We start from the raw sequence: 27,372 nt of genomic DNA, 5'->3' as shown, positions 1-27,372 counted from the left end.
TTACTTAGGTACACAGGTCCTGTGTATTGTAGCATGAGTATCCTTTATACCTAATGTCTGCTTAGATGTATATACCATATCTGTTTTTATGTGTCTAGAATACCTTACTGAGCATAACATTTTTTCTACTCCCACCTATTTGCCTGAAAATTTCAGTATATCTGTTTTTAAAAGCTAAGTAAATTGTTCATTGTATATATGTGTCATTATTTTATCCATTCTTCAGTTGGGGAATGTCTAAGTTGTGTCCAGTTTGGGACTATTATGGATAAGACTGCTATAAACACAGTTAAACAATTGTTCTTGTGGTAAAATGGAGCAACCTTTGAATATATGCCCAAAAGTGGTGTAGCTAGTTCTTATAGTGAATTTAGTCCCAAGTTTCTGAAAAAATGACATGTTGATTTCCAAAGTGGCTATACAAGTAGGCTTTTCTACTACCAATGGAGAAATGTTCCCTGTTCCCTTTTTTCCACACTTTTACTAGCATGAGCTGTCATTTTTGTGTTTGTTTTTTGGTTGTTTGTGAGGTTGTGTTGGGGTATTTTTGGTTTGTTTCTACTTTATTTGTTTGTTTTAATAGTCATTCAGACACATGTAAATTGGAATCATGAAATTTTGTTGATTTGCATTTTCCTGCTGAGGATGTTGAACATTCTTGTATGTAAAAAACTATGCCTTATATTTTCAGGTTTCTTCATTAAACAACTGTCAATCTCAATATATGCACAGTAAACTTAAAAGAAAAATTATCAACGAATGAATTTGAAATTGCAATATATTCTTATTTGTCTCTTCTTTAATTCAACTATCTACATGTCTGGTTCTGTTTCTTCTCTCAGAAGGACTATTGTGCACCATGCTGAACTTGAAGGAATGAAGTTTAGCTGGCTCAGGTGGTTCAGACAGGAACTTGGCTAGTGTAAGTAGAGTAGAAATGGCCTCCTCCAAAGATATTTTCGGCAAAACCACTCTTCTTTAAATGGGGAACAAGGACTGTAAATGCCTTGGGGAATTCATAGGAAATTTCAGGGAAAGTATACATCATTGGCTCAGGCTGAAATGCTGGAAATGCTTCACTTACCTAAAAGGAATTTCTAGGTGCTTACTGGACAGAGCAAGACAGGACATCTGTATTTTGTCTACCAGCTTCCTGATTACCTCAAGGATGTTTGATGTAGGAGCCATAAGGCCTATATGAAGTGGTACCTGCAGGCCCAGAGCAAGAAGAAATACAGACCTATTATTTCTGGTCTCAGGAGGAGGTTTTCAAGGTTTGGACAAGTACCAATCTCACTCTTGCTCCTGACTAGCTCCTGAAGTGCAATGCTTTCCTGCCCCATAATTTTCCTCTAACATCTACATACTGAAACCCACTAAAACAAAGTAATGGGACAAATTAAATTACTAGTTAAAAATAACAGTTCAAAATTATTTTTAATTAAGACAGATCTTTTGGAAATTGTGTAAATAAAATTAACTACCCAAATGAAAAATACTAAATTTATAACATTGATAAAAGATTTTGCAAGTCCTAAATATTCAATATTTCTTAAAATATAAAAAACTGCATAGAGAATGGAAATAACATAATCAATATTGATAAGAAATACAATGGCACAAGCAGAGGAATGTGTGGTTAGACAGGACATTTCTTTCACTTGCTATTGTTACTTCTGTTAATCATACTATGTTCAGTAGAGTTACAACATCCTGTAAAATAGTCCTGTTCTACATTAAATATAAATATAATGCCAAATACAGGAGAAGAGAGTTATATTCACACATTGATGAGGAGAGTAATTATCTTAATATAATATTGGAATTTCCTATTTAAAGAATTTACCAACTGTTTTTGTATTCTGAAATCTATCTCAGTTTGGTAGCTTCTAAGAAAGCATTCCTAAAGCTTTAAACTTTAACCTGAAACTCATAGGATTAGAAAAGACTTCAACCAAATGTTGAGACGTTTGGATGACTCATTAGAACATTGGAATTATGGATATTTGGAATACTAAAGATCCAGAAAGAAAATATCTTGGGTGTTAAGCACCTTAATGAGCACCTTATCACCCTACTAGTCCTCAATTAACATCCTTTCAACAAGCTGGTATGATTTTATAATTAATTAACAAATCACTACCTAAAGAACCCATGTGCAAAATATAAGAACACTATCATCAAATATTGTGTAAAACCTGTGATAGGTATTTTTTCATTTTCCATACCCATTCAGTTGATTTTCCTGATAAAATACTTATAAATTACCCTAGTTTATGAATTTTGTCTGCAATGATGATATTCCAGTCTATGTAAACACTTCCAGGCAGGAGCATAGTATCGAAGGCATCTTAAATCTCGGTACCCAGGTGTTAACATTCATATTTGGCTGAAAATAAGTGATACTTTATTCCATTCTATTAAATATATATTTACAGAAATAAATATTTGGTTAAATACTTCTAAAGTTTTATACTCATTTGTATTCAATTAAACATAAATTCTCTTTTTTTCACTGACAGAGGTTTTATTTCACGGAGAAAAATTATTAGAGTTGGCAACAAGAAGAGAGAAGACCTAAAATAATGTATACATACACATTTTTCTGGCCTTCAGCATCAGCCTGTGACATACACAGAAGGCACATGAGGGAGTATTTTGATCTCCCTAGGAGCACTTGTTTGAATTTAGCCTTTCTTTCTTTTTTTTTTTCATCCTTATTACCTTGGGTGTTTCTTATTTACATTTTGATTGTCATTCCCTTTCATGGTTTCTGGACCAACATCCCCCAAACCCTCCCCCTTCCCTTCTTTATGTGTGTTCCCTCCCATTCCTCCCTCCATTACCGCCATCCCCCAACAATCATGAGCACTGGGTGGTTCAGTCTTGGCAGGACCAAGGACTTCCCCTTCCACTGGTGCTCTTACTAGGCTATCCATTGCTACCTAGAGGTTGGAGTCCAAGGTCACACCATGTATAGTCTTTGGGTAGTGGCTTAGTCCCTGGAAGCTCTGGTTGGTTGGCATTGTTGTTCATATAAGAACTCATCAGTTTACTATTTAGAATTGGCCTCTATCCAAGTTTCCATTATACGAGCGAGAAAATCACTATTGTTTAATTTATGGTTAGAGATCACAACAGATTTAAATTTGTTTTAAATTTGTCATTTTCTATGTGGAAAATGCTTTCAATAAGTGAAATGAAATCATTTTGTGCAAAAAATTATTTAATTTGTAATATATAATTATATAATTTTCCATGATTTCTGAATAATTTCTTTCATTACCTCTCCCTACTAGATTGAATAATATCTTCATAACTTTTCATAAATTCTACCTTCTTTCATTCTCCTAAACTTGCATCCCAGTTCCAGTAAGTACACTTTTATGGTTTGCTCATATGTTTTGTTTCTGTGATAGGAGTGGTTACTTGTTATTTTGTCTTTCTTTTATTAGTTACACACTATGTAGCTCAAAGTGGACATCATATAAAGTCAGTCTGCATTAGTGGAACAAATATTAGCATTTCAACCATATACAAAAATCTCCACACATTTACATTCATAACAAGAACAAAAGAAACACGGATATTAAAATTATTTGGGTTAAAGGGACTTACTGTTTGAAGTGTTTATTGAAAAATAGATTTTTTCTCTTAATAATATATTTTGATTATAGTTATTCTGCCTCTACTATTGCCTATTCATGCCCACATGCATTTCTACCATTACAAAACAATCTTCTAAGGGCTAAAAATAAATTAGAATAAAATAAATTTATGTTGATATCAACAGTAAATTAAACAATGATAATTTTCTCCCTAATTGAGTGGAAAGATAAATTGCAACATATTGAAAATCAAAAACAACAAAGAAAAGAGTCCAAGAGAAAGCCTAGAATCAGAAACACGGTCATTCACATATTCAGGACTTGAAGCTATATTATATAAGAAGAAGAAAAAGTGGAGAACCATGCAGGACCAGTGAGAGCTATCTCAATCTCTCAGAGTTCATGTGAGCTCTGATTATGTTCTTTTACAAAGTCTTGGTTTCTTGATATGTTCTGACACTTAAACCTCTTTTGCTACCACTAGCACTTCTTTATGGTTCTCTTAACACTGAAGCAATAGATGTGATGGAAATATTAAGTTTAGGGCTGAGTATTCCAAGAATTCCCACTCTCTGTACAATGTCTAACTGTGAGTCCCTGTATTTGTTGCCACCTTATGGAGGGGCCCTTAAGTCAAAGAAGGTATTAGTAGGTGACTCCCACAAGCACCATTTTAGTTATCTTGCAGGCAGGATTCTTTGTAGGGAAAAGTGTTTTTGGCATTCCTTGGTGTGTACACTCGACTTTCAGTAGTGCACATACTACATTGCAAGGGGAAAAATGCTAGAATATGGGTGGAAGGCATGGGGTCTCTAACTAGCCACCAGCACAACGTCTCTCTGTTCAAGGATTTCTGTAGGTGTCATCAGTTATTCTTTGTTTTTTTTGTTTTTTTTTTTTTTTACTAACTTGAGTATTTCTTATATACATTTCGAGTGTTATTCCCTTTCCTGGTTTCCGGGCAAACATCCCCCTCCCCCCTCCCCTTCCTTATGGGTGTTCCCCTCCCAACCCTGCCCACATTGCTGCCCTCCCCCGAACAGTCTAGTTCACTGGGAGTTCAGTCTTAGCAGGACCCAGGGCTTCCCCTTCCACTGGTGCTCTTACTAGGATATTCATTGCTACCTATGAGGTCAGAGTCCAGGGTCAGTCCATGTATAGTCTTTAGGTAGCGGCTTAGTCCCTGGAAGCTCTGGTTGCTTGGCATTGTTGTACATATGGGGTCTCAAGCCCCTTCAAGCTCTTCCAGTTCTTTCTCTGATTCCTTCAACGGGGGTTCTATTCTCAGTTCAGTGGTTTGCTGCTGGCATTCGCCTCTGTATTTGCTGTATTCTGACTGTGTCTCTCAGGAGCGATCTACATCCGGCTCCTGTCTGTCTGCACTTCTTTGCTTCATCCATCTTGTCTAATTGGGTGGCTGTATATGTATGGGCCACATGTGGGGCAGGCTCTGAATGGGTGTTACTTCAGTCTCTGTTTTAATCTTTGCCTCTCTCTTCCCTGCCAAGGGTATTCTTGTTCCCCTTTTAAAGAAGGCGTGAAACATTCATATTTTGATCATCCGTCTTGAGTTGCATTTGTTCTAGGCATCTAGGGTAATTCAAGCATTTGGGCTAATAGCCACTTATCAATGAGTACATACCATGTATGTCTTTCTGTGATTGGGTTAGCTCACTCAGGATGATATTTTCCATTTCCAACCAATTGCCTACGAATTTCATAAACTCGTTGTTTTTGATAGCTGAGTAATATTCCATTGTGTAGATGTACCACATTTTCTGTATCCATTCCTCTGTTGAAGGGCATCTGGGTTCTTTGCAGCTTCTGGCTATTATAAATAAGGCTGCGATGAACATAGTGGAGCACGTGTCTTTTTTATATGTTGGGGCATCTTGTGGGTATATGCCCAAGAGAGGTATAGCTAGATCCTCAGGCAGTTCAATGTCCAATTTTCTGAGGAACCTCCAGACTGATTTCCAGAATGGTTTTACCAGTCTGCAATCCCACCAACAATGGAGGAGTGTTCCTCTTTCTCCCCATCCTCGCCAGCATCTGCTGTCACCTGAGTTTTTGATCTTAGCCATTCTCACTGGTGTGAGGTGAAATCTCAGGGTTGTTTTGATTTGCACTTCCCTTATGACTAAGGATGTTGAACATTTCTTTAGGTGTTTCTCAGCCATTCGGCATTCCTCAGCTGTGAATTCTTTGTTTAGCTCTGAACCCCATTTTTTAATAGGGTTATTTGTCTCCCTGCGGTCTAACTTCTTGAGTTCTTTGTATATTTTGGAAATAAGGCCTCTATCTGTTGTAGGATTGGTAAAGATCTTTTCCCTATCTGTTGGTTGCCATTTTGTCCTAACCACAGTGTCCTTTGCCTTACAGAAGCTTTGCAGTTTTATGAGATCCCATTTGTCGATTCTTGATCTTAGAGCATAAGCCATTGGTGTTTTGTTCAGGAATTTTTTTTCCAGTGCCCATGTGTTCCAGATGCTTCCCTAGTTTTTCTTCTATTAGTTTGAGTGTGTCTGGTTTGATGTGGAGGTCCTTGATCCACTTGGACTTAAGCTTTGTACAGGGTGATAAGCATGGATTGATCTGCATTCTTCTACATATTGACCTCCAGTTGAACCAGCACCATTTGCTGAAAGTGCTATATTTTTTTCCATTGGTTGGTTTTGGCTACTTTGTCAAAAATCAAGTGACCATAGGTGTGTGGGTTCATTTCCGGGTCTTCAATTCTATTCCATTGGTCTATCTGTCTGTCTCTGTACCAATACCATGCAGTTTTTTTCACTATTGCTCTGTAATACTGCTTGAGTTCAGGGACAGTGATTCCCCCTGAAGTCCTTTTATTGTTGAGGATAGTTTTAGCTATCCTGGGTTTTTTGTTATTCCAGATGAATTTGCAAATTGTTCTGTCTAACTCTTTGAAGAATTGGACTGGTATTTTGATGGCGATTGCATTGAATAGGTAGATCGCTTTTGGTAAAATGGCCATTTTTACTATATTAATCCTGCCAATCCATGAGCATGGGAGATCTTCCATTATCTGAGGTCTTCTTCAATTTCATTCTTCAGTGTCTTGAAGTTCTTATTGTACAGATCTTTTACTTGCTTAGTTAAACTCACACTGAGGTACTTTATATTATTTGGGTCTATTATGAAGGGTGTCGTTTCCCTAATTTCTTTCTCGGCTTGTTTTTCTTTTGTGTAGAGGAAGGCTACTGAGTTATTTGAGTTAATTTTATACCCAGCCACTTTGCTGAAGTTGTTTATCAGCTTTAGTAGTTCTCTAGTGGAACTTTTGAGATCACTCAAATATACTATCATATCATCTGCAAATAGTGATATTTTGACTTCTTCTTTTCCGATCTGTATCCCCTTGACCTCCTTTTGTTGTCTGATTGCTCTGGCTAGAACTTCAAGAACCATATTGAGTAAGTAGGGAGAGACTGGGCAGCCTTCTCTAGTCCCTGATTTTAGTGGGATTGCTTCAAGTTTCTCTCTATTTAGTTTAATGTTAGCAACTGGTTTGCTGTATATGGCTTTTAATATGTTTAGGTATGGGCCTTGAATTCCTATTCTTTCCAGGACTTTTATCATGAAGGGCTGTTGAATTTTGTCAAATGCTTTCTCAGCATCTAATGAAATGATCATGTGGTTTTGTTCTTTCAGTTTGTTCATATAATGGATCACGTTGATGGTTTTCCGTATATTAAACCATCCCTGCATGCCTGGGATGAAGCCTACTTGATCATGTTGGATGATTGTTTTGATGTGCTCTTGAATTCGGTTTGCCAGAATTTTATTGAGTATTTTTGCATCGATATTCATAAGAGAAATTGGTTTGAAGTTCTCTTTCTTTGTTGTGTCTTTGTGTGGTTTAGGTATAAGAGTAATTGTGGCTTCATAGAAGGAATTCGGTAGTGATCCATCTGTTTCAATTTTGTGGAATAGTTTGGATAATATTGGTATGAGGTCTTCTATGAAGGTCTGATAGAATTCTGCACTAAACCCGTCTGGTCCTGGGCTCTTTTTGGTTGGGAGACCTTTAATGACTGCTTCTATTTCCTTAGGAGTTATGGGGTTGTTTAACTGGTTTATCTGTTCCTGATTTAACTTCGATACCTGGTATCTGTCTAGGAAATTGTCCATTTCCTGAAGATTTTCAAGTTTTGTTGAATATAGGCTTTTATAGTAAGATCTGATGATTTTTTTGAGTGTCCTCTGAATCTGTAGTTATGTCTCCCTTTTCATTTCTGATTTTGTTAATTTGGATACACTCTCTGTGTCCTCTCATTAGTCTGGCTAAGGGTTTATCTATCTTGTTGATTTTCTCAAAGAACCAACTTTTGGTTCTGTTGATTCTTTCTATGGTCCTTTTTGTTTCTACTTGGTTGATTTCAGCTCTGAGTTTGATTATTTCCTGCCTTCTACTCCTCCTGGGTGTATTTGCTTCTTTTTGTTCTAGAGCTTTTAGGTGTGCTGTCAAGCTGCTGACATATGCTCTTTCCTGTTTCTTTCTGCAGGCACTCAGCGCTATGAATTTTCCTTTTAGCACAGCTTTCATTGTGTCCCATAAGTTTGGGTATGTTGTACCTTCATTTTCATTAAATTCTAAAAAGTCTTTAATTTCTTTATTTCTTCCTTGACCAGGTTATCATTGAGTAGAGCATTGTTCAATTTCCACGTATATGTGGGCATTCTACCCTTATTGTTATTGAAGACCAGTTTTAGGCCGTGGTGGTCTGATAGCACGCATGGGATTATTTCTATCTTTCTGTACCTGTTGAGGCCCATTTTTTGACCAATTATATGGTCAATTTTGGAGAAAGTACCATGAGGAGCTGAGAAGAAGGTATATCCTTTTGCTTTAGGATAGAATGTTCTATAAATATCTATTAAGTCCATTTGGCTCATGACTTCTCTTAGTCTGTCTACGTCTCTGTTTAATTTCTGTTTCCATGATCTGTCCATTGATGAGAGTGAGGTGTTGAAATCTCCTACTATTATTGTGTGAGGTGCAATGTGTGTTTTGAGCTTTAGTAATGTTTTTTTACGTATGTAGGTGCCCTTGTATTTGGGGCATAGATATTTAGGATTGAGAGTTCATCTGGATGGGTTTTTCCTTTGATGAATATGAAGTGTCCTTCCTTATCTTTTTTGATGACTTTTAGTTGAAAATTGATTTTATCTGATATTAGAATGGCTTCTCCAGCTTGCTTCTTCCGACCATTTGCTTGGAAAGTTGTTTTTCAGCCTTTCACTCTGAGGTAGTGTCTGTCTTTGTCTCTGAAGTGTGTTTCCTGTAGGCAGCAGAATGCAGGGTCCTCGTTGTGTATCCAGTTTGTTAATCTATGTCTTTTTATTGGGGAGTTGAGGCCATTGATGTTGAGAGATATTAAGGAATAGTGACTATTGTTTCCTGTTATATTCATATTTGGATATGAGGTTATGTTTGTGTGCTTTTCTTCTCTTTGTTTTGTTGCCAAGACAATTAGTTTCTTGCTTCTTCTAGGGTATAACTTGCCTCCTTATGTTGGGCTTTACCATTTATTATCCTTTGTAGTGCTGGATTTGTAGAAAGATATTGTGTAAATTTGGTTTTGTCGTGGAATATCTTGGTTTCTCCATCTATGTTAATTGAGAGTTTCGCAGTATACAGTACCCTGGGCTGGCATTTGTGTTCTCTTAGGGTCTGTATGACATCAGTCCAGGGTCTTCTGGCCCTCATAGTTTCTGGCGTAAAGTCTGGTGTGATTCTGATAGGTCTGCCTTTATATGTTACCTGACCTTTTTCCCTTACTGCTTTTAATATTCTTTCTTTATTTTGTGCGTTTGGTGTTTTGACTATTATGTGACGGGAGGTGTTTCTTTTCTGGTCCAATCTATTTGGAGTTCTGTAGGCTTCTTGTATGCCTATGGGTATCTCTTTCTTTAGGTTAGGGAAGTTTTCTTCTATGATTTTGTTGAAGATATTTACTGGTCCTTTGAGCTGGGAGTCTTTGCTCTCTTCTATACCTATTATCCTTAGGTTTGATCTTCTCATTGAGTCCTGGATTTCCTGTATGTTTTGGACCAGTAGCTTTTTCCGCTTTACATTTTCTTTGACAGTTGAGTCAATGATTTCTATGGAATCTTCTGCTCCTGAGATTCTCTCTTCCATCTCTTGTATTCTGTTGAAGCTTGTATCTACAGCTCCTTGTCTCTTCTTTTGGTTTTCTATATCCAGGGTTGTTTTCATGTGTTCTTTCTTGATTGCTTCTATTTCTATTTTTAATTCCTTCAACTGTTTATTTATGTTTTCCTGGAATTCTTTCAGGCATTTTTCGATTCTTCTCTGTAGGCTTCTACTTGTTTCTTAATGTTTTCCTGTTTTTCTCTAAGGGAGTTCTTCACGTCTTTCTTGAAGTCCTCCAGCATCATGATCAAATATGATTTTGAAACTAGATCTTGCTTTTCTGGTGTGTTTGGATATTCCATGTTTGTTTTGATGGGAGAATTGGGGTCCGATGATGCCATGTAGTCTTGGTTTCTGTTGCTTGGGTTCCTGCGCTTGCCTGTCGCCATCAGATTATCTCTAGTGTTACTTTGTTCTGCTATTTCTGACAATGGCTAGACTACCCTATAAGCCTGTGTGTCAGCAGTGCTGTAGACCTTTTTTACTGTTTTCTTTCAGCCTGTTATGGCGACAGAGTGTTCTGCTTTCGGGCGTGTAGTTTTTCCTCTCTACAGGTCTTCAGCTGTTCCTGTGGGCCTGTGTCTTGAGTTCACCAAGCAGGTCTCTTGCAGCAGAAAAGTTGGTCTTACCTGTGGTCCCGAGGCTCAAGTTCGCTCGGGGTGTGCTGCCCACTAGCTCTCTGCGGCAGCAGCAACCAGGAAGATCTGTGCTGTCGTTTCCGGGAGCTTCAGTGCACCAGGGTTCCAGATGGCGTTTGGTGTTTTCCTCTGGCGTCCGAGATGTGTGTGCAGAGTGCAGTCTCTTCTGGTTTCCCAGGCGTGTCTGCCTCTCTGAAGGTTTAGCTCTCCCTCCCACGGGATTTGGGTGCAGAGAACGGTTTATCAGGTCTGTTTCCTTCAGGTTCCGGCGGTGTCGCAGAAGCAGTGGTCCTGCCGCTCCTGGACCATCAATTATTATTAATAGAAACAAAACTAGGTAATATAGATATACCGTTGGGCCTCTGTCTACCATATTATTTAGCAATTTCATTTAAAATGCATTCATATGCTAATATTCATAAACGATTTGCTGTTTGTTACCTATGTATTCATTAAATGGCTCTTAATTTTTGTTATCTCCATATTCCATACTCTATTCACTTCTTAATTAGGGTCACTACTTGTTCCCTCCCTTTCCAGCCCCCATAACATGCATATAAATCTATTCTAGTTCCCATTCCTAAGGAGACCTATCTATTACTCCTATTCCATTACTCTAAACCCAGTTTCTCTGGTTCTACATAATGTACATTGTTTTTCATTGACTTTCCAGCTAATGTCCACATATAAGCAAATAGATAACATATTTGTCCTGGTTGTCTGAGCTACTTCATTCAGTATGATGTTTCCTAGTTCCATTCATTTACCTGTGATTTTCATTATTTCATTTCTTTTAAGGGCTGAATTTTTCAAATGAGAAAAAGTAGATGCATGTTATCATGCTGTGCCCTGGAACTGTACATTGGGAGAGATGAACTGGGAGTTAATGTCTGAGGACACTTTGGATTACACTGGTTAGAAGGAATCCTAGACTGCAGTTTGGGGGGTGTGTACCACAACATCAGCAAAAGAAGTGAGTTTCAATGATTAGATTAACAAATAAATTATGTAAGACATAAGTAGTGCAAAATATATTGTAGTAAATTTACATTATGTGCTTGAACAAAAGAACAGTACACAGTAAATCATTTTTACTCTTTTCAAAACCATTGACACATAGGGTGTTGCTCAAAATAGGATGTATGTCCAGTGTGTCACAGTTCCTGAGTAGAAACACCACTGTTTCAGCAAAAAAATAATTTGACTGACCAGTGACTTGACAGGATATGTAAAATGAAGTCCAGAAAAAACAGAGTTCCAACAAGGAAAGCCTCAGAGCAGATGTAGAGAATTGACTTCCACAAATTTTCTTCTGATAAATAGAATATATATCTTCTGAAGACTAGTTTAATTATATTTTAATACTCTAAAGATGAATGAATATGGAATTTATTAACTTTGAATTACAAATATTTGAAAATTGATTTTTGAGACAATATATTCTAATCCCTCCTTCTTTTGTCTTCGCTGATTCTTTCTACTTCCATAATGTCATTTTTCCTCATGTTCACCCCCAACACATTATAAAACATGAAAGGAAAAATAACCAGAATGAAATAGAACAGACAACCAAAGGAATCAGAAAATATAAGAAAAAACACAAGAATCACAAAGAGATACATGCTCACAGAGAAATACCCATGAAGGTATTAAATTGGGAGTCATATTATATGAGAAAATTACTATCATGGTTAAAAATACAGCATGTTATCTATCAAAAATAATTCAAAATTATCATTGATTTATATAAGTTAGAGCGAAGCCTGTACTTGACTGTGGATTCTACTCCCAAGACACAGTACAGGACCAAAGCAGTTTTTGATATTGGAAAATTTTTCAAATGGGAAGCTTCTTAGTGAGGTAGATCATATTCAGTTCCCACTGTTTATGGTTGGACTCCTAATAATCTTTACCTGCAAAACCTTTGCAGAACCTGTGCATGATTTCCTTATATACATGAGCCCATATGTGTATCAATTCTTCTATATCTGGACATTGTTGCTGACATGATTGCATTCCTCCTAGCCTCATGTGCCTTACAATAATTCTACCATGTCTTCTACAAGTCTTTTCTGAGCCATGATCGAAGAGATTGGGCGGCAGTGACTCATTTAGAGAGGGTGATCGAGTTCTTTCACTCTGTATATTGTCCAGATATGGGTCTCTGTATCTGGCCCCTTCTATTGTATATGAGAGCTTCTATGATAACAGTAGAGCAGTATAATTATGTTTATAAAAGAATGTTATTAGGAATCATTTTGTTGCTATATTTCTATATCAGACAATAATAGCTGCTTTAAGTCTTAAACTCTGGTATTTTGCCATGAGAACAATGGTAGAAATGTGTTCTGTCTCATTTTTGATGTCTCACGTCAAGTCAGATAGTCATTGCTTACTCCCTTGAAGGCACCACTATTGCAGCAGTGTATCTTGTAGGCAGCTGACTATGATAGATCAAATAGTATGGAGGTGGGTAAGTTCCCCGTCACTAACCATGCAGAGTGCCTTTCAGTACGGCAACACTATTCAAAAGGTAAAAGTTTTAGTTAGGCACCTGTTTGTCTTTTCTATGTTCAAAAGAAATTTAGGTGTCGTCTTCAACAATAGAGCCATCATCAGTTGTATGGAGCAATCAATAGTTTTGCCAATAGTTCAATTTGACTGGAGTAATGCAATGAGGACACATTGGTCAAGAAATATATTAGGAATAGCCTATACGTGGGGTTGGAGATTTCATTTGGTGGGAAGATATGTCTAGTTTAGTCATTCATTCCCATTGTTTTTCTTATTTTCTTAAGATTTTTTATTTATGTTATATGTTAGGAACTGATCTGAACCATACATAGCTTTAGGTGTTCTCCACAGTATTCCACTCTATCGTCCTCACTCTCCCATCTCCATTTAATTGCTGCACTCCAATGTCACCCCAAATATTCCCATAATCATTTATATTATTTCTCAATCCTCACAAAATCCTTCCCTCAATCCTAATTTCTGTATGTCTTTGTCAAGGCTTAAAACATCCAAATATAATCTGATACATACTGTATTTGTCTTTGGGGTTATGGAAAACACACAATGAGCATATTTTGGTTTGTTTGTTTATTTCTTTGTTTGTTTTTGACGTTTGTAGTTTCATCCATTTTACTATGAGTTCCATTATTTTGATTTTAACAGCTGAATAACATTCTATTTTGTAATATACCATATTTTTATTATCAATTTCTCCACTATGGAAAGGTAGGCTGTTTCCTAATTTTAACTAATGGGAATATAGCAGCAATGATAGGCACTCTAGATATCTCTATTGTATGATATGGATTCCAATGGATTTATGCCCAAAAATGGTCCACCTGGAACTTGAGATAAAACATTCCCAGAAAACCAAACTGATTTCCAAAGTGGCAGTACAAGTGTGTTTTTTCCACAAGCAGTGGATGAGATTTCTTATTACTTATCATCTTAATTTGCATGTGTGATCTTGGCCACAATGATTACTGAAAAATAAAATTTCAAAATGGTTATAATGTGCACATTTGTGCTTACTAAGGATGTTGAACTTTTCTTTAAGCAAAACCAGCATTTGAATGGGCAATTATGGGTAATTAGAGGAAGGGATTTGTCTTTGAATACCAAAAGGACAAGTAAGTAAAAGACATGGAAATTGGGGTAGAGAAGACAATGGAAAGATTAGTATTCAGAGACAAACCACAGTAAATAGAGTGCCCTAGCCTACTGAAACATACTCTAGATGGGGACACTAAACAATTTCAACACACAGACACAAATACTTCTTTTTTCATCTTTATATAAGAAGCCAGACACATTATAAGGACAAATTTGTTAATAAATTTAAGAAACATGCAGTTCATGTCTGGGGATGAGAAACTGTTAAGCTCTAAGCTTCACGACAGATATTTAATAGGGAAAATAAAATAAAAATGTAATATTTTGAAAATCAGGCTGCTTCAAATGAAATTATCATCAAAAATATATTCTCATGGAAGAAAGTCCCTTTGGTACTTATAGATTTTAGACACAAAATTCATTCTTGCCTTAAAACCTCAATCCAAGGTATTCCTGAAAGAGTGGTAACCTCTGTGGTCACAGCGCCATCTAGCTTTCAAAAGAACAAGAAGATTGATGGAAAACTATTTTTTTTTTTAACACTCGAGATTACATTCCCCTCTCAGTTCACAGCACCCTACGAAGTTTCCATATCCAAGACATCCTCTCCAACTTACTTCGTCAGAATGAGGTTTCCCAAACACCACCCACACACCAGACCTCTAAACATCTTCTTTTTGGCACTTATTCATTTTATTGGATTACAAATGTTAATTCATTTCCCAGTATCCCCTCTGCAAATACTTATCCCATTCCCCATACCCCTGCTTCTATGAGGGTGTGCATTCCCTTACAATGAGGCATCTAGCCTTCACAGGATGAAGAGTCTCTCCTCCCATTGATGCCAGAAAGGCCATTCTCTGAGTCATATTCAGCTGGAGCCATGGGTCTCTTCATATAGAGACTACCCATAAGTTCTGTGATTCTAGAGAACCATGACTTATGCAATGGGGCAACCTACAAACGGCCACCAGACCAAAAGCCTCAGCTCCCACTGATGATGAATAAAGCTGTCTTCTGCTACACATATAGCAGGAGCCATGGACCAACTCATCTATACTTTCTTTGGTGGATTAATCTCTGGGAGCTCTGATGTGCCTGGTCAGTTGATGTAGCTGATGTAGTTCTTCCTATATAATTGCAGTCCCTTTCAGCTCCTTCTGTCTTTTCCTGACACTTTCATTGGGATACCCGGGCTAAGTCTAATAGTTGGCTGTATCTGCATCTATCTTAGTCAGGTGGAGACAAAGCCTCTCAGAGGACAGCTATACCAGGCTCCTATCTCCCAGCACTGCTTGGCATCAGCAACCAAGATGTCCCTCAAGGGAAGAATGGATATAGAAAAATGTGGTACATTTACACTATAGAATACTACTCAGCCATTAAAAGCTATGATTATGTATTTTATAGGCCAGTTGATGGAACTAGAAAATATTATCTTGAGAGATGTAACCCAGACGAAAAACAGCATACATATTTTAAACCTACTCACTGGCTAGTGAATATTAGCCCAAAACCTCAGAACGCCCGAGATAAAACTCACAGACCAAGATTACCAAGAAGGAAAGGCCAGAGTGTATATGCTTCCATCCCAAAGGGAGAATAGAATCTTATTGTATCTGTTATGATTTTTAACTTTGTACTTTTAGACCCCTCAATTGCTAGATGTTTGTACCTTTTTGCCAGAGACTCTTCTGAAGTTTAAGAGTCATTTCAATAATTCTAGTTTATTTTTCAAATAAAATATTCCCTTTTTAAATATGTCTGACATTTCTAATGAACAACCACAATACTTCTCAAATTGTTACATCAAATGTGAGCATTACCAAAATTGATGTTTTCCTCTGCCTCTCAATATCAGCATAGGAAAATTAAAATTAAAAGTGAAGTTCCTTGAGCTTTCCCTTTCACTGGCATTTCTGGTACAGGTGAGGAGGTATGCTGAGACGTGTCTCTATTGTAAGAGCCAGGAGGGTTGTGGATTTAGGGAAAGAACATGTCACACTCCTCATAACAGAGTGACACAACTTCTGTGAAAATGGTCGGCAATTCATTCTGATATTTCTGTCTTCCCCATAGAGCCAGCAGTGCTAGGATAGGACTCATATTATCATTGTTCATACTTTTAATCAGTGTCACTAGACCGGAAAAGTACTTTGTCTGTTCTATTAGAAATATTACATCTCTATGCTTTGCAGTCAATCCTCACCTTGTGGATGAAATCATTTATACTCTAGCATTCTCTGAAGGTGATACAGGTTTTTCAAACCATTGATACTTTGATTTTAAGGAGTGTTAATACTAGTAAAGTGCTATTTAAAAAACTGCCTTTTCCTTAAGGGATTTTTCAGCAGTTGGAGTACTGACTTCACTTCTAGAGAAACTTGGGAATTTTCAACACTTACTATTCTGCTAACCATGATCAGTTTTGCCAGTCACAAGTGAACTGAGGCTTTCTTCTGGCCTTTTCAGGACTTTCTGGAATATGCTCCAGAGACATGTACTGAAACAGTAATACAAAACAATAACCAATAGAGTAGGATTTTTAGAAACTCACTTTATGCAATTGTACTTTTTCAGAACGTTGAGTCTGTATCAGCAAAACTGGTGCATTTTTCAAATTCTATTGATTTTGAGGATTTACTGTCATTTAAAGTATACTAACATCATGAATTACCACAAAACGTCTGTTAATGATTTTAATCGTATTCTTATGACACAGAAGAATCCGGACTATACATCATCTCCCTGCTACATGGGTCTCTCTAGCTGTGCTGGAGGAAATTGATCCTTCTCTAAATTTGTATTTTCTTAAGAAGATGTTTAGTCATACAGAGAATATGCTCATAGTGGTATTTCCTGACAAAACATCTTTGTTTATATACTAATAAAAATTCAATTCAGTGTAACCTCATATACAAGAGGTTTACAGGTTTTAATCATGAGGAATTGTATTATGCTCTGTATGAACGTCACGTTTTTCTCAATTCCTGCAGACATGACTGGGGATACAAGTATAATGCAGGATTTTAGGAAACTAAAACACTTATGAGAAGGATAATAAACTAGAACCTACAATGAACAGATAATCTAGATTTCATATTGCTCATTGCAAGTTCTCCAAAAGAAAGCTTTATAGGTTGGCTAAGGAAAGAAATCAAAGATAGTCTATTGGAAGGAAATCAGCTAGATTTGATGTTCTTTGACTTCAAGGTCAGCCTGCTGAAGAGCATTTGGCAACCATTCACTGTCCAGTAGGATATCACTAAGAATTTACAACTGTGTCTGTGTGAATTGCGCACCTGGTTAGAGCATTGGTGGAAATTTGATTTTTTTTTAAACTGAATGAGGTTTTGATTGAACATGCTACCAAATACCTATGTGGTATAAAACAAAAACAAAAACTGTGTTGCAGTCAGAATTATAAGATATCTCCTTTTTATAAAAATTTTTATTAGATATATTTCTTTACATACATTTCAAATGTTATTTCCTTTCCAGGTTTGCTGTTCATAATCCTGCATCCCCTTTCTTCCCCCACCCCATATGGGTATTCCCCACATATATCCCCCTTACTCCCTCCCGCCATATTTCCCTGCACTGGCATTTCAACCTTGGCAGCTCCAAGGGCTTACCCTTCCTCTGGTGCCCATACAAAGCTATTCTCTGCTATATATGCAGTTGGAGCCCTGGGTCAGTACATGTACAGTCTTTGGGTAATGGTTTAGTCCCTGGTAGCTCTGGTTGGTTGGCATTGCTTTTCATATGGGGTTGCAAGCTCCTTCAACACTTTAAATACTTCCTCTAATTCCTCCCAAGGGGGTCCTGTTGTCAGATCAGTGGTTTGATGCCAGCATTGACCTCGGTATTGGAAGTACTCTGGATGTGTCGCTCAGGAGATATATATATATCCGGTCCCTTTCAGCATCCATTTTCTAGCTTCATCAATCTTATCTAGTTGTGGTGGCTGTATATATATATATATATATATATATATATATATATATATATATATATATATATATATGTGTGTGTGTGTGTGTGTGTGTGTGTGTGTGTGTGTGTGTGTGTGTGTACCACAGGTAGGGCAGGCACTGAATGGCTGTTCCTTGAGTTGCTACTCTAAATTTTGCTACCACATCCCCTCCTATGGAATTGTTTTCCCCCTTTTAAGAAGGAGTAGGAACATTCAAATTTTTGTCATCCTTCTTTGTCAGCTTCTTGTGGTCTCTGGATTACATCTTTGATAATTCGAACTTTTTAGTTAATATCCACTTATTAATGAGTGCATACCCCTTGTGTTTTCCTATGATTGAGTTATGTCATTCGGGATGATATTTTCTAGTTCATTCCACTTACCTATGAATTTCATGAAGTCATTGTTTTGGATAACTGAGTAGTACTCCATTGGGTAAATGTACCATATTTTTGAAATTCATTCCTCTGTTGAAGGGTATCTGGGTTCTTTCCAACTTCTGACTATTATAAATAAGGCTGCTAGGAACATAGTCGAACATGTATCTTTGTTGAATGTTGGACATCTTTTGAGTATGTGTCCAGGAGAGGTATAGCTGGGTCCTCAGGTAGTGAAATGTCCAATTTACTGATTTAACTCCAGACTGATTTTGAGAGTGACTGTCCCAGTTTGCAATTGCACCAACAATGGAGGAGTGTTCCTCTTTCCCCATGTCCTTGCGAGCATCTACTGTCATTGAGTTTTTTTTTCCTTTTTTCCTATTTTATATATTTTAATACATGTCAAATGCTATGCCTTTTTCCTGGTTTTCTGGACATAAACCCCCTATCCCATTCTTATCCCCTTCTTCTACAGGTGTGTTCCCCTCCCCATTAACCTCCCCTTCCCACCTCCCAACATTCACTTACACTGGAGGTCCAACCTTGGTAGGACCAAAGGCTTCTGTTTCCATTGGTACCCAACAAGGCCTTCCTCTGCTAAATAGGCAGTTGGAACCATGGGTCTGACTATGTAGAGTCTTTACATAGTCCTTTAGTCCCTGGGAGCTCTGGTTGGTTGGCATTGTTGTTTTTAAGTGGTTGCAAGCCCTTTCAGCTCTTTCATTCATTTACGGCATGCCTTTCTTAGCTTCATCAATCTCATATAACATTCGTGGCTATATAAATATTGTGCACAGGTGGAGCAGGCTCTGAATGGCCATTTCTTCAGTCTCTCCTCCAAACTTTGCCTCCATATCCATACTATAAATATTTTTGTTCCCACTTTTAAGAAGGAGTGAAGCGTTCTCAAATTTGGTCACCCTTCTTTTTGAACTTCCTGTGGTCTATGGAATGTATCCTGGGTAATTCGAGCTTTGGGGTTAATATCCACTTATCAGTGAGTCCATACCATCTGTGTTTTTCTGTGATTGGGTTACCTCACTCAGGATGACTGATTTCCAGAGGGGTTGTACCAGTTTGCAATCCCACCAACAATGGAGGAGTGTTCCTCTTTCTCCACATCCTTGCCGCATCTGTTCTCATGTGAATTTTTTTATCTTAGCTCTTCAGACTGGTGTGAGGTGGAATCTTAGGGTTGTTTTTATTTGCATTTCCCTGATGACTAAGTATATTGAGCATTTCTTTAGGTACTTCTCACCCATTCGATATTCCTCAGCTGAGAAATCTTTGTTTAGCTCTGTACTCCATTTGTAATATAGTTATTTGGATCAATTTGCATTATTTTACATACTGACCTGTTGAAATAGCACCATTTATGGAAAATGCTATCTTTTTATGCCTTGGATGGTTTTAGCTCCTTTTTCAAAGATCACTTGAACATAGGTGTGTGAGTTCACTTCTGGGTCTTCAATTCTATTCCAGTTACCTACCTGCCTGTCTCTGTGCCAATAACAGACAGTTTTTAACTCTACTGCTCTGTAATACTGCTTGAGGTCAGGGATGGTGAGTTCCTCAGAAATTCTTTTGTGGTTCTGGATAGTTTTTGCTATCCTGGATTTTTTGGTATTCTAAATGAACTGAAAAGTTGCTGTTTGCTGTAAGACAAAAGACATTGTCATTAAGATAAAATGGCAGTCAACAGTTTGGGAAAACATCGTTACCAATACTACATCTGATCCATGTCTAATACCCGATATATACAAAGATCTCAAGTAGTTAGTTTCCACAGAGGTAGATAATCCTATTACAAATGGGTTACAGAGATAAACAAAGAATTCTCAGCTGAGGAATATCGAATGGCTGAGAAGTATGTGAAGAAATGTTCAACGTTCCTATTCACATCACAGAAAGGTAAAACAGAAAACCTTGAGACACTGCTTCACGCAAGTCAGAATGGCTAAGGTCAAAACACAGGTGACAACAGATGCTGGCCAGGATGTGGAGAAAGAGGAACACTCCTCCCTTGTTTGTGGGATTGCAATCTGGTACAGCCACTCTGAAAATCAATCTTGAGGTTCCTCCAAAAATCTGGCATCGTACTACCTGAGTACCCAGCTCTACCTATCCTGGGCATATACCCAAAAGATGCTCCAACATATAACAAGGACACATTCTCTCCTATGTTCATAGCAGCCTTATTTATAATAGCCAGAGGCTTTAAAGAACTCAGATGCCCTTCAACAAAGGAATGGATACAGAAAAAGGTGCACACCTACACAATGGAGGACTATTCAGCTATCGAAACAATGACGTCATGAAAATCATAGTCAAATGGATTGAAGTAGAAAATATCACCCTGTGTGAGGAAACCCAATCACAAAAAAACACATATGGTATATATTCACTGATAAGTGGATATGAGCCCAAAAGCTCAAATTATCCAAGATACAATCCACAGATCACATGCAGCTCTAGATGAAGGATGACCAAAGTGTGGATGCTTCAGCCCTTCTTTAAAATGGGAATAACATATTTATAGGAGGAGATATGGCAACAAAGTTTTAGCAGAGACTGAAGGAATGGCCATTCAGAGACTAGTCCACCTGGGGATCCAGCCCATATACATACTGCCACCAATTAGACACTACTGATGAAGCCAAAAAATCTGTGGTGACAGAAGCCTGATATTGCTATCTGCTGAAATATTCAGCCAGAGCTTGACAAATACAAAGGCAAATGATAATAGCAAACCATTGAACAGAGAATGGACTCTCCATTGGAGGAGTTAGGGAAAAGATTCAAGGAGCTGAAGGGGCTTGCGACCCCCAAAAAACAACAATACCAACAAACCAGAAATTCCATGGACTAAACCACAAACCAACGCGTACACATGGATGGACCCCTGGATCCAGCTGCATATGTGCTAGAGGATGGCCTTGATGGGAACCAATGAGAGGAGAAGACCTTTGTCCTACCAAGGCTAGACTTCCCAGTGTAGGGGAATATCAGGGCAGGGAGGATGGAAGGGAAGTTGTGGCAGAGGAGGAACAACCTTTTAGAAAAAGGTGGATGGGGACGTTATAGGCAGTTTATGGACAAGAAACCAGGAAATATTTGAAATGTTAATAGAAAACATACAAAAATCAAAATGAAAAAATTGAATTTCCATGAATGTATATGTTTTACTCTGTGTCTGTTGTTGTTGAAGTCCAGATTCAATATATGGTGTTCTGATAACAAAGTTTATTTATATTTTATTATATCTGTTGAGGCTAGCTTTGGGACTAACTATATAGTCAATTCTGGAGAAGGATCCATGAGGTGCAAGAAGGTATATTCTTTTATGTTTGGATGAAATATTCTATAGACGTTAGGACCATTTGATTAAAAAAGTCTATTAGTTTCATTATTTCTCTGCTTAGTTTTTGACTGGATGTTCTGTCAGTTAAAAGTCTTTTGCTATTAATGTGAGGGGTTTGATGTGCAATTTAGGCTGTAACAATGTTTCTTTTAGAAATATTGGTGCCCTTGTCTTTGAGGCATATAAGTTCAGAATTGAGATATCAGTTTTGTAGATTTTTTCTTTGATAAGTATGCAATGGCCTGACCAGTTTTTTTTTTTTTTACTTATTTTGTTTGAACGTCTATTTTGTTAGTTATTAGGTTGGCTATTTCAGCTTGCTGCTTTGCTCCATTTGCTTGAAAAAGTTTTTTTTTTTTTTACCTTTTTCCTGAGGTAATGTGTTATGGCTGAGTTTGTTTCTTTTATGCAAAATAAAGATTGGTCCTGTTTTTGCATGCATTCTTTTAGCCTATATCTTTTTTTATTATTTTAAGAAAATAGAGTCCATTGGGGATGAAAGATATTAATGACCAATTATTGTTATTACCTGCTATTTGCATGTTGGTGGTAGAGTGTGTTTGTGTGTGTGTGTGTTTGTGTGTTTGTGTGTGTTTGTGTTAGAGAGAGCTAGAGTAAAAGAGAGAGAGAGAGTTTGTATGATTTCCTTTTTTTCTCTGATATATAATTGCATATCTGATATGTTTTCTTGTACACAGTATCCTTATTGGGTTGGGATTTTCTTCCTAGTATTTTCTGTAGGGAAGAATTTGTGGATAGATAACTTCTGAACTTGGATATGTCTTGAAGTTTCTTGTTTTCTCTCTATATATGGTGATTGAGAGTTTGGCTGTCTATAGTAATATATGTTGGCACCTGTGTTTTTTTAAGAGGTTGCAAGATATTTGTCCAGGCCCTTTTAGCTTTCAGAATCCCCATTGAGAATCTGGGTGTAATTCTAATAGATTTGCCTTTGTATGTTTCCTGACCATTTTCCTTAAATGCTTTCAATATTTTTTTTACTCTGTAGATTTTATGTTTTGATTTTTACAAGCCAGGTGAATTTTCCTTCAGGGTACAGTCTAGATGGTATTTTATAAGCTTCTTATACGTTTATTTGCATCTCTTCCTTTGGTTGGGGAAATTTGCTTCTATGATTTTGTTGAGAATATTTTCTGGGCCTAGGATCTTGAACTCTTCACCTTTTTTTCTTATTACTTTTAGGTCTTTTCATTGTATCCCAAATTTCCTGGATGTTTTGTGTCAGGAATTTTGAGCATTAACCTTTTTTGACTGATCTATCAATTAGTTCTATTGCATCCTTTACTCCTGGGAGGCTCTTCCATCTCCTGTATTCTGTGGTGATGCTTACATCTGTTCCTATTCCCTTCCCTAATATTTCGATCTCCAGGATTTACTCAGGTTTTGTTTTCTTTAATGCTTCCATTTCAATTTTCAGGTCATGAACACTTCTATTTATTTTGCTGTATTTCTTTAAGGGATTTATTCATTTTCTCTTTATAGGCCTCTATTTTTTATTATGAGATTGGGTTAATTTCTGGTTCTCCAATTGTATGCCCATGATTTACATACCTGTCTCTGAACCAATACCATACAGCTTTATAGTGTTTTCTCTATAATATAGCTTGAGGTCAGGGATGGTGATTGCCCCTGAAGTTCTCTTATTGTTAAGAATATTTTTTTTCTATTCTGGGTTTTTTGTTCTTCCACCTGAATTTTCAAATAGCTCTTTCTAACTCTATGAATAGTTGAGGTGGAATTCTGAAGGGGATAGCATTGAATCTGTAGATTTCATCAGCAAAATGTCCATTTTTACTGCATTAATCCTGCCAATCCATGAGCAGCAGAGATCTTCCCATTTTCAGAGATTTGGATTTAAGGTCACTTTCTTATGTTTTGGGTAAGATATCCAGGGCTTGCTGTAGAGCACTAACTGAGGTGTGGAGGTAGCATAATGCCCTGGCTCTTGTTGTGTTCTTTTGAGGGACTTTAACCATCTGAATGGCTTTAGTCCCTGGATATTCTTGTTGAAGTAGGTATTGAGAGAAAGATGAACCTTTATGGTCCTGGTGGGGCAGGCCTCTGATGAATATCCTCAGAATGTATGGTTATGGACCTGCAATTCTGTGTGGTTCATGAGCCTCAGGTCTGCTGAAGGTCTTCAGAGGACTGACAGGTGACTGGAGGTTCCTCTGAGATGGCAGGTTGCTCAGGGCAAATTTGGCTTGTCCCAGAGAGCTCAGAGAGCAAAGAAGTTGGGTGGGAGAATGGAAACTTACCAGTATGAATAAGTAGTGATGGAGGTGGAGGAGTAGCAGGAGAATGGAGTTGGGATGGCAGGATGCTCACTGCAGTTTCCCTTGTCCCAGAGACTCAGAGAGCAGGTCAGGGGGCTCAAGTAGCAGGAGAAAGGAATTCCCTGTGGGGTAGCAAGGTGTCACAAATTTTTAGCAGTGTCAGTAGCACACTATAAAATACTACTTGTTAAGTTTTTAAACGTGTACTTTTAACTAAGTGCTACAAGTTTATTCACATATGCCTTGAACTGAAAACTCATAGGCAAACTCTGAACATTAAAATTTGTTATTTTGTTACAAAATTGTTTTTCTAATCTGTTCTAAAAAGATCTCCAGCATGCATATGAAAATTTTCCACCATAGGAAACACCCCAAAATAGAACCCTGCCCAATGTAATTTTTCCTCTATATAAAGACAATATAAAGTTTACCAACATAGGGATTATTTGAATTGAATGGAGTTGATGGGCTTTTAAACTTGACTATTGACCCAGTCTTGTACCACAAGTCAAATATAGTCCTGTGTACCATTATTTATAAATGCAAATCGAGAGCAATTAGTTCCAAAGACCACAGCTTAGTAAGTCTTTCACTCATAATAGATGAAACTGGAGTGTGTGGATCCCCTGAATTTAAATATATCTTCTTTTAACGTTATTGAAGATTTTGACATTACCTATATTTCATATATTATATAGGTAGAAGAGGAATTAAGACAAAGATTTATCAGTGCCACATAGAGAAATGTAAGAAGGTGAAATAGATTAATGCTAATACAATTTGATTTTCTATATAATTCGATGCAATTTATTAATTTCATCATGCAGATGGGAAAAGAAGGTAAAAAAGAAAGAAAAACAAATGATTCAGATTGTAAACTAATGCTAGCAACAGGAAATAACAGTACATTATCCATATTGTCATTGCCATTTTCCTTTCCTCACATAGGCTCATAAATGGTGTTAATACACATTACTATGTCTCTTTTTTCACTATTTAAATAACAAAGTATTTATAAATTCATAGAAATATATTCACCATAGTTATGTGAATCCTATTCTGTGTATATTACTGTGCTACATTTTTACAAATACATCCATAAGTAGCTTTATCAACAAAATTTACATATATTAATTTATATAATATATACTATTGCTTTTCTGATTCGACAAATAAATGCCTAGACATTTGATGTATTTTTTCCTCTCTAGTTGATTCAGAAGACTGAAGGATATAACAATCTATGAACACTAAGCTATTAGAAATTATATACTATGATCACAGTAATAACAGTAGTAGGTACTTTCTAAGGGTATTGTGTCTAATTACCCACAGGTTCCTGGCCCTAATAACAATAAAAGTTATGGGTTTTATCTTTTGGAATGGGACTTATACCCTATTTGAAAACTATTATTTATAGCCAAGGAATTCATGTAACTATTGAATCAGTTGGCATTTTTTTTTGGACAGGACAATCATGATAATCACTGGGATTTAAAGCCTGGTGTGATTGATTTCTTTTCTCCTCTTGTGGCAGAGAACTGCTTCCAATGCGATGAAAGCTATCCATTATGTATCAAACTTACAGGGAAATTTTATATTGATTTCCCACTTTTCTATAACTAAAGAATGTAGTGTCTTAAGCTAAAGAAACTTACTTTCAAATTCCAGAGAGTAACCAAATATGTTTTCAAAACCACTGCAATGAATAGGATCTCCCTGGAAAACAAATCCAGAGGTAACCCATTTCTGGTATTAGATTTTATATTTGTTAGCTTGTAGTGTCCGGTAGAGAAGTTGTTACTCTGTTGTCTGTTAACCCTATTGTTAAAATATTGACATATAAATTTACATGTTAGTTGATCTCCATATGACTTATTCAAAATTCCTCAAGTATCATTTATCCTTTTCTGTATTCCCTCTGTTATCATGCTTTTCTATCCACCTCAACATTTAAGGATTCACGGAATATTTTTACTTGATCCCTTTATAGTACTGGTTTATGAAGCACTCCCTTTCCTTAAATTCATTCCCACACTCCCTTACTAGTTTCCTAATCTATATAGTTATTCCAATTACAATATACATATCTGAAAAATAATATCAGTTTTACTTCTGAATCATATCCTTCTGTGATAGAGTTTCAATACCTTTAAGGGAATATAATTTTAAAGTTGTTCTGAAGTGCACACAAGTCTAGTAACTTCAATCTAATGCCCTTATCTTTCCAAATACATGAGATTATAATCATTTACATTATAATCAAAATTGTATGCAATCATTTCAGAATAATAAATAGTTGGAATTTTAAGAAACTTTAAAGTTAAGGAAGAACAGAGAAAATCATAAAGCCCCTTATCTTTCTAAGGCATGTAGCCAAGAGTTAAACAAACTAGGCAAGTATATGTGATATCCTAGTTTAGTATCTGGAATCAAGAACTAAATATTAAAAACTCCTACAAATTTTATAAATGGTCTAATAATTCGATTGTGATTTACACAGATTCATTCAAATCAGCAAATATATGCAATGTGTTTATGTATTGAATTGGAATACATAGGTAGCTTCACCATAAAAATAATAATAAATTTGTAACACTATCCAATGCTTCCCAAATATTTCAGTTACTACTTGGCAAAATATAACATTCGGGCTCTCTCCAAATCTAAACTCTAAGAACTACATGTGTGTGTGTGAAAATATAGTTCAAAGATTGATTTTTGTTTATCTTGAAGACAATATTCTATTTATAACAGGCTCAAGGGGTTCGTGTTTATTTTTCTTTATAAGTTTCAAATTGTTTTCTATACTACTATGAAATATACAACTGTTATATGATCTAACCATGAAACAGTATTTGTTAAAAGGTTAAGTTGCGCTAAATTCGTTGTATATTTAAAGAAATTTTCACGTCGTAAATGTACATTAAAATACCAAAGAAAGTTCACTAGAAATTGTAGTATAATTTATGCACAATAATTTTCCCCATTGACGATTTCATTGCTTCTGCCTGAACTAATTCTCAAAGGGGTGATTCGCAGGGAATTCACAAAGAAACTTCGGTCCCTGTGGTTTAGTCATTTTTTTTTTCCTCTGCAGCCTCATGAAGTCCGCGGTGAAGTTTCTTTTGGCGATGTTCCCTGCGATTTTTACAATTTTTCTTAACATTATACTCCTAGACTGTTCTCATGCTTTCTGGAGAATATCGACAATATCGACTGTAAAAAAAACCCACTAACCAACTTTAAAACGGCTTCCTTTAACTTTCACTACCCTCCAGCTCTAATTTTTCCGGTTCTACTC

The 27,372-nt window shown here is 36.7% G+C and overlaps 1 long non-coding RNA gene across 1 annotated transcript; it reads right to left on the bottom strand.

Annotated features, from left to right (window-relative positions):
* Positions 1 to 784: 784 nt before the first annotated feature.
* Positions 785 to 27,372, bottom strand: LOC148007691 (uncharacterized). Its single transcript, XR_015646770.1, has 5 exons — positions 27,309 to 27,372; positions 25,727 to 25,889; positions 24,051 to 24,190; positions 1,085 to 1,209; positions 785 to 1,006 (listed from the first exon to the last, which is right to left on the bottom strand). It is a non-coding gene; the product is annotated as an uncharacterized LOC148007691 (long non-coding RNA).

Source organism: Rattus norvegicus, chromosome 1 (genome assembly GCF_021556685.1).
Source record: "Rattus norvegicus strain SHRSP/BbbUtx chromosome 1, alternate assembly SHRSP_T2T, whole genome shotgun sequence".
NCBI lineage: Eukaryota > Metazoa > Chordata > Mammalia > Rodentia > Muridae > Rattus > Rattus norvegicus.
This window is presented reverse-complemented; position numbering and strand designations above follow the sequence as displayed.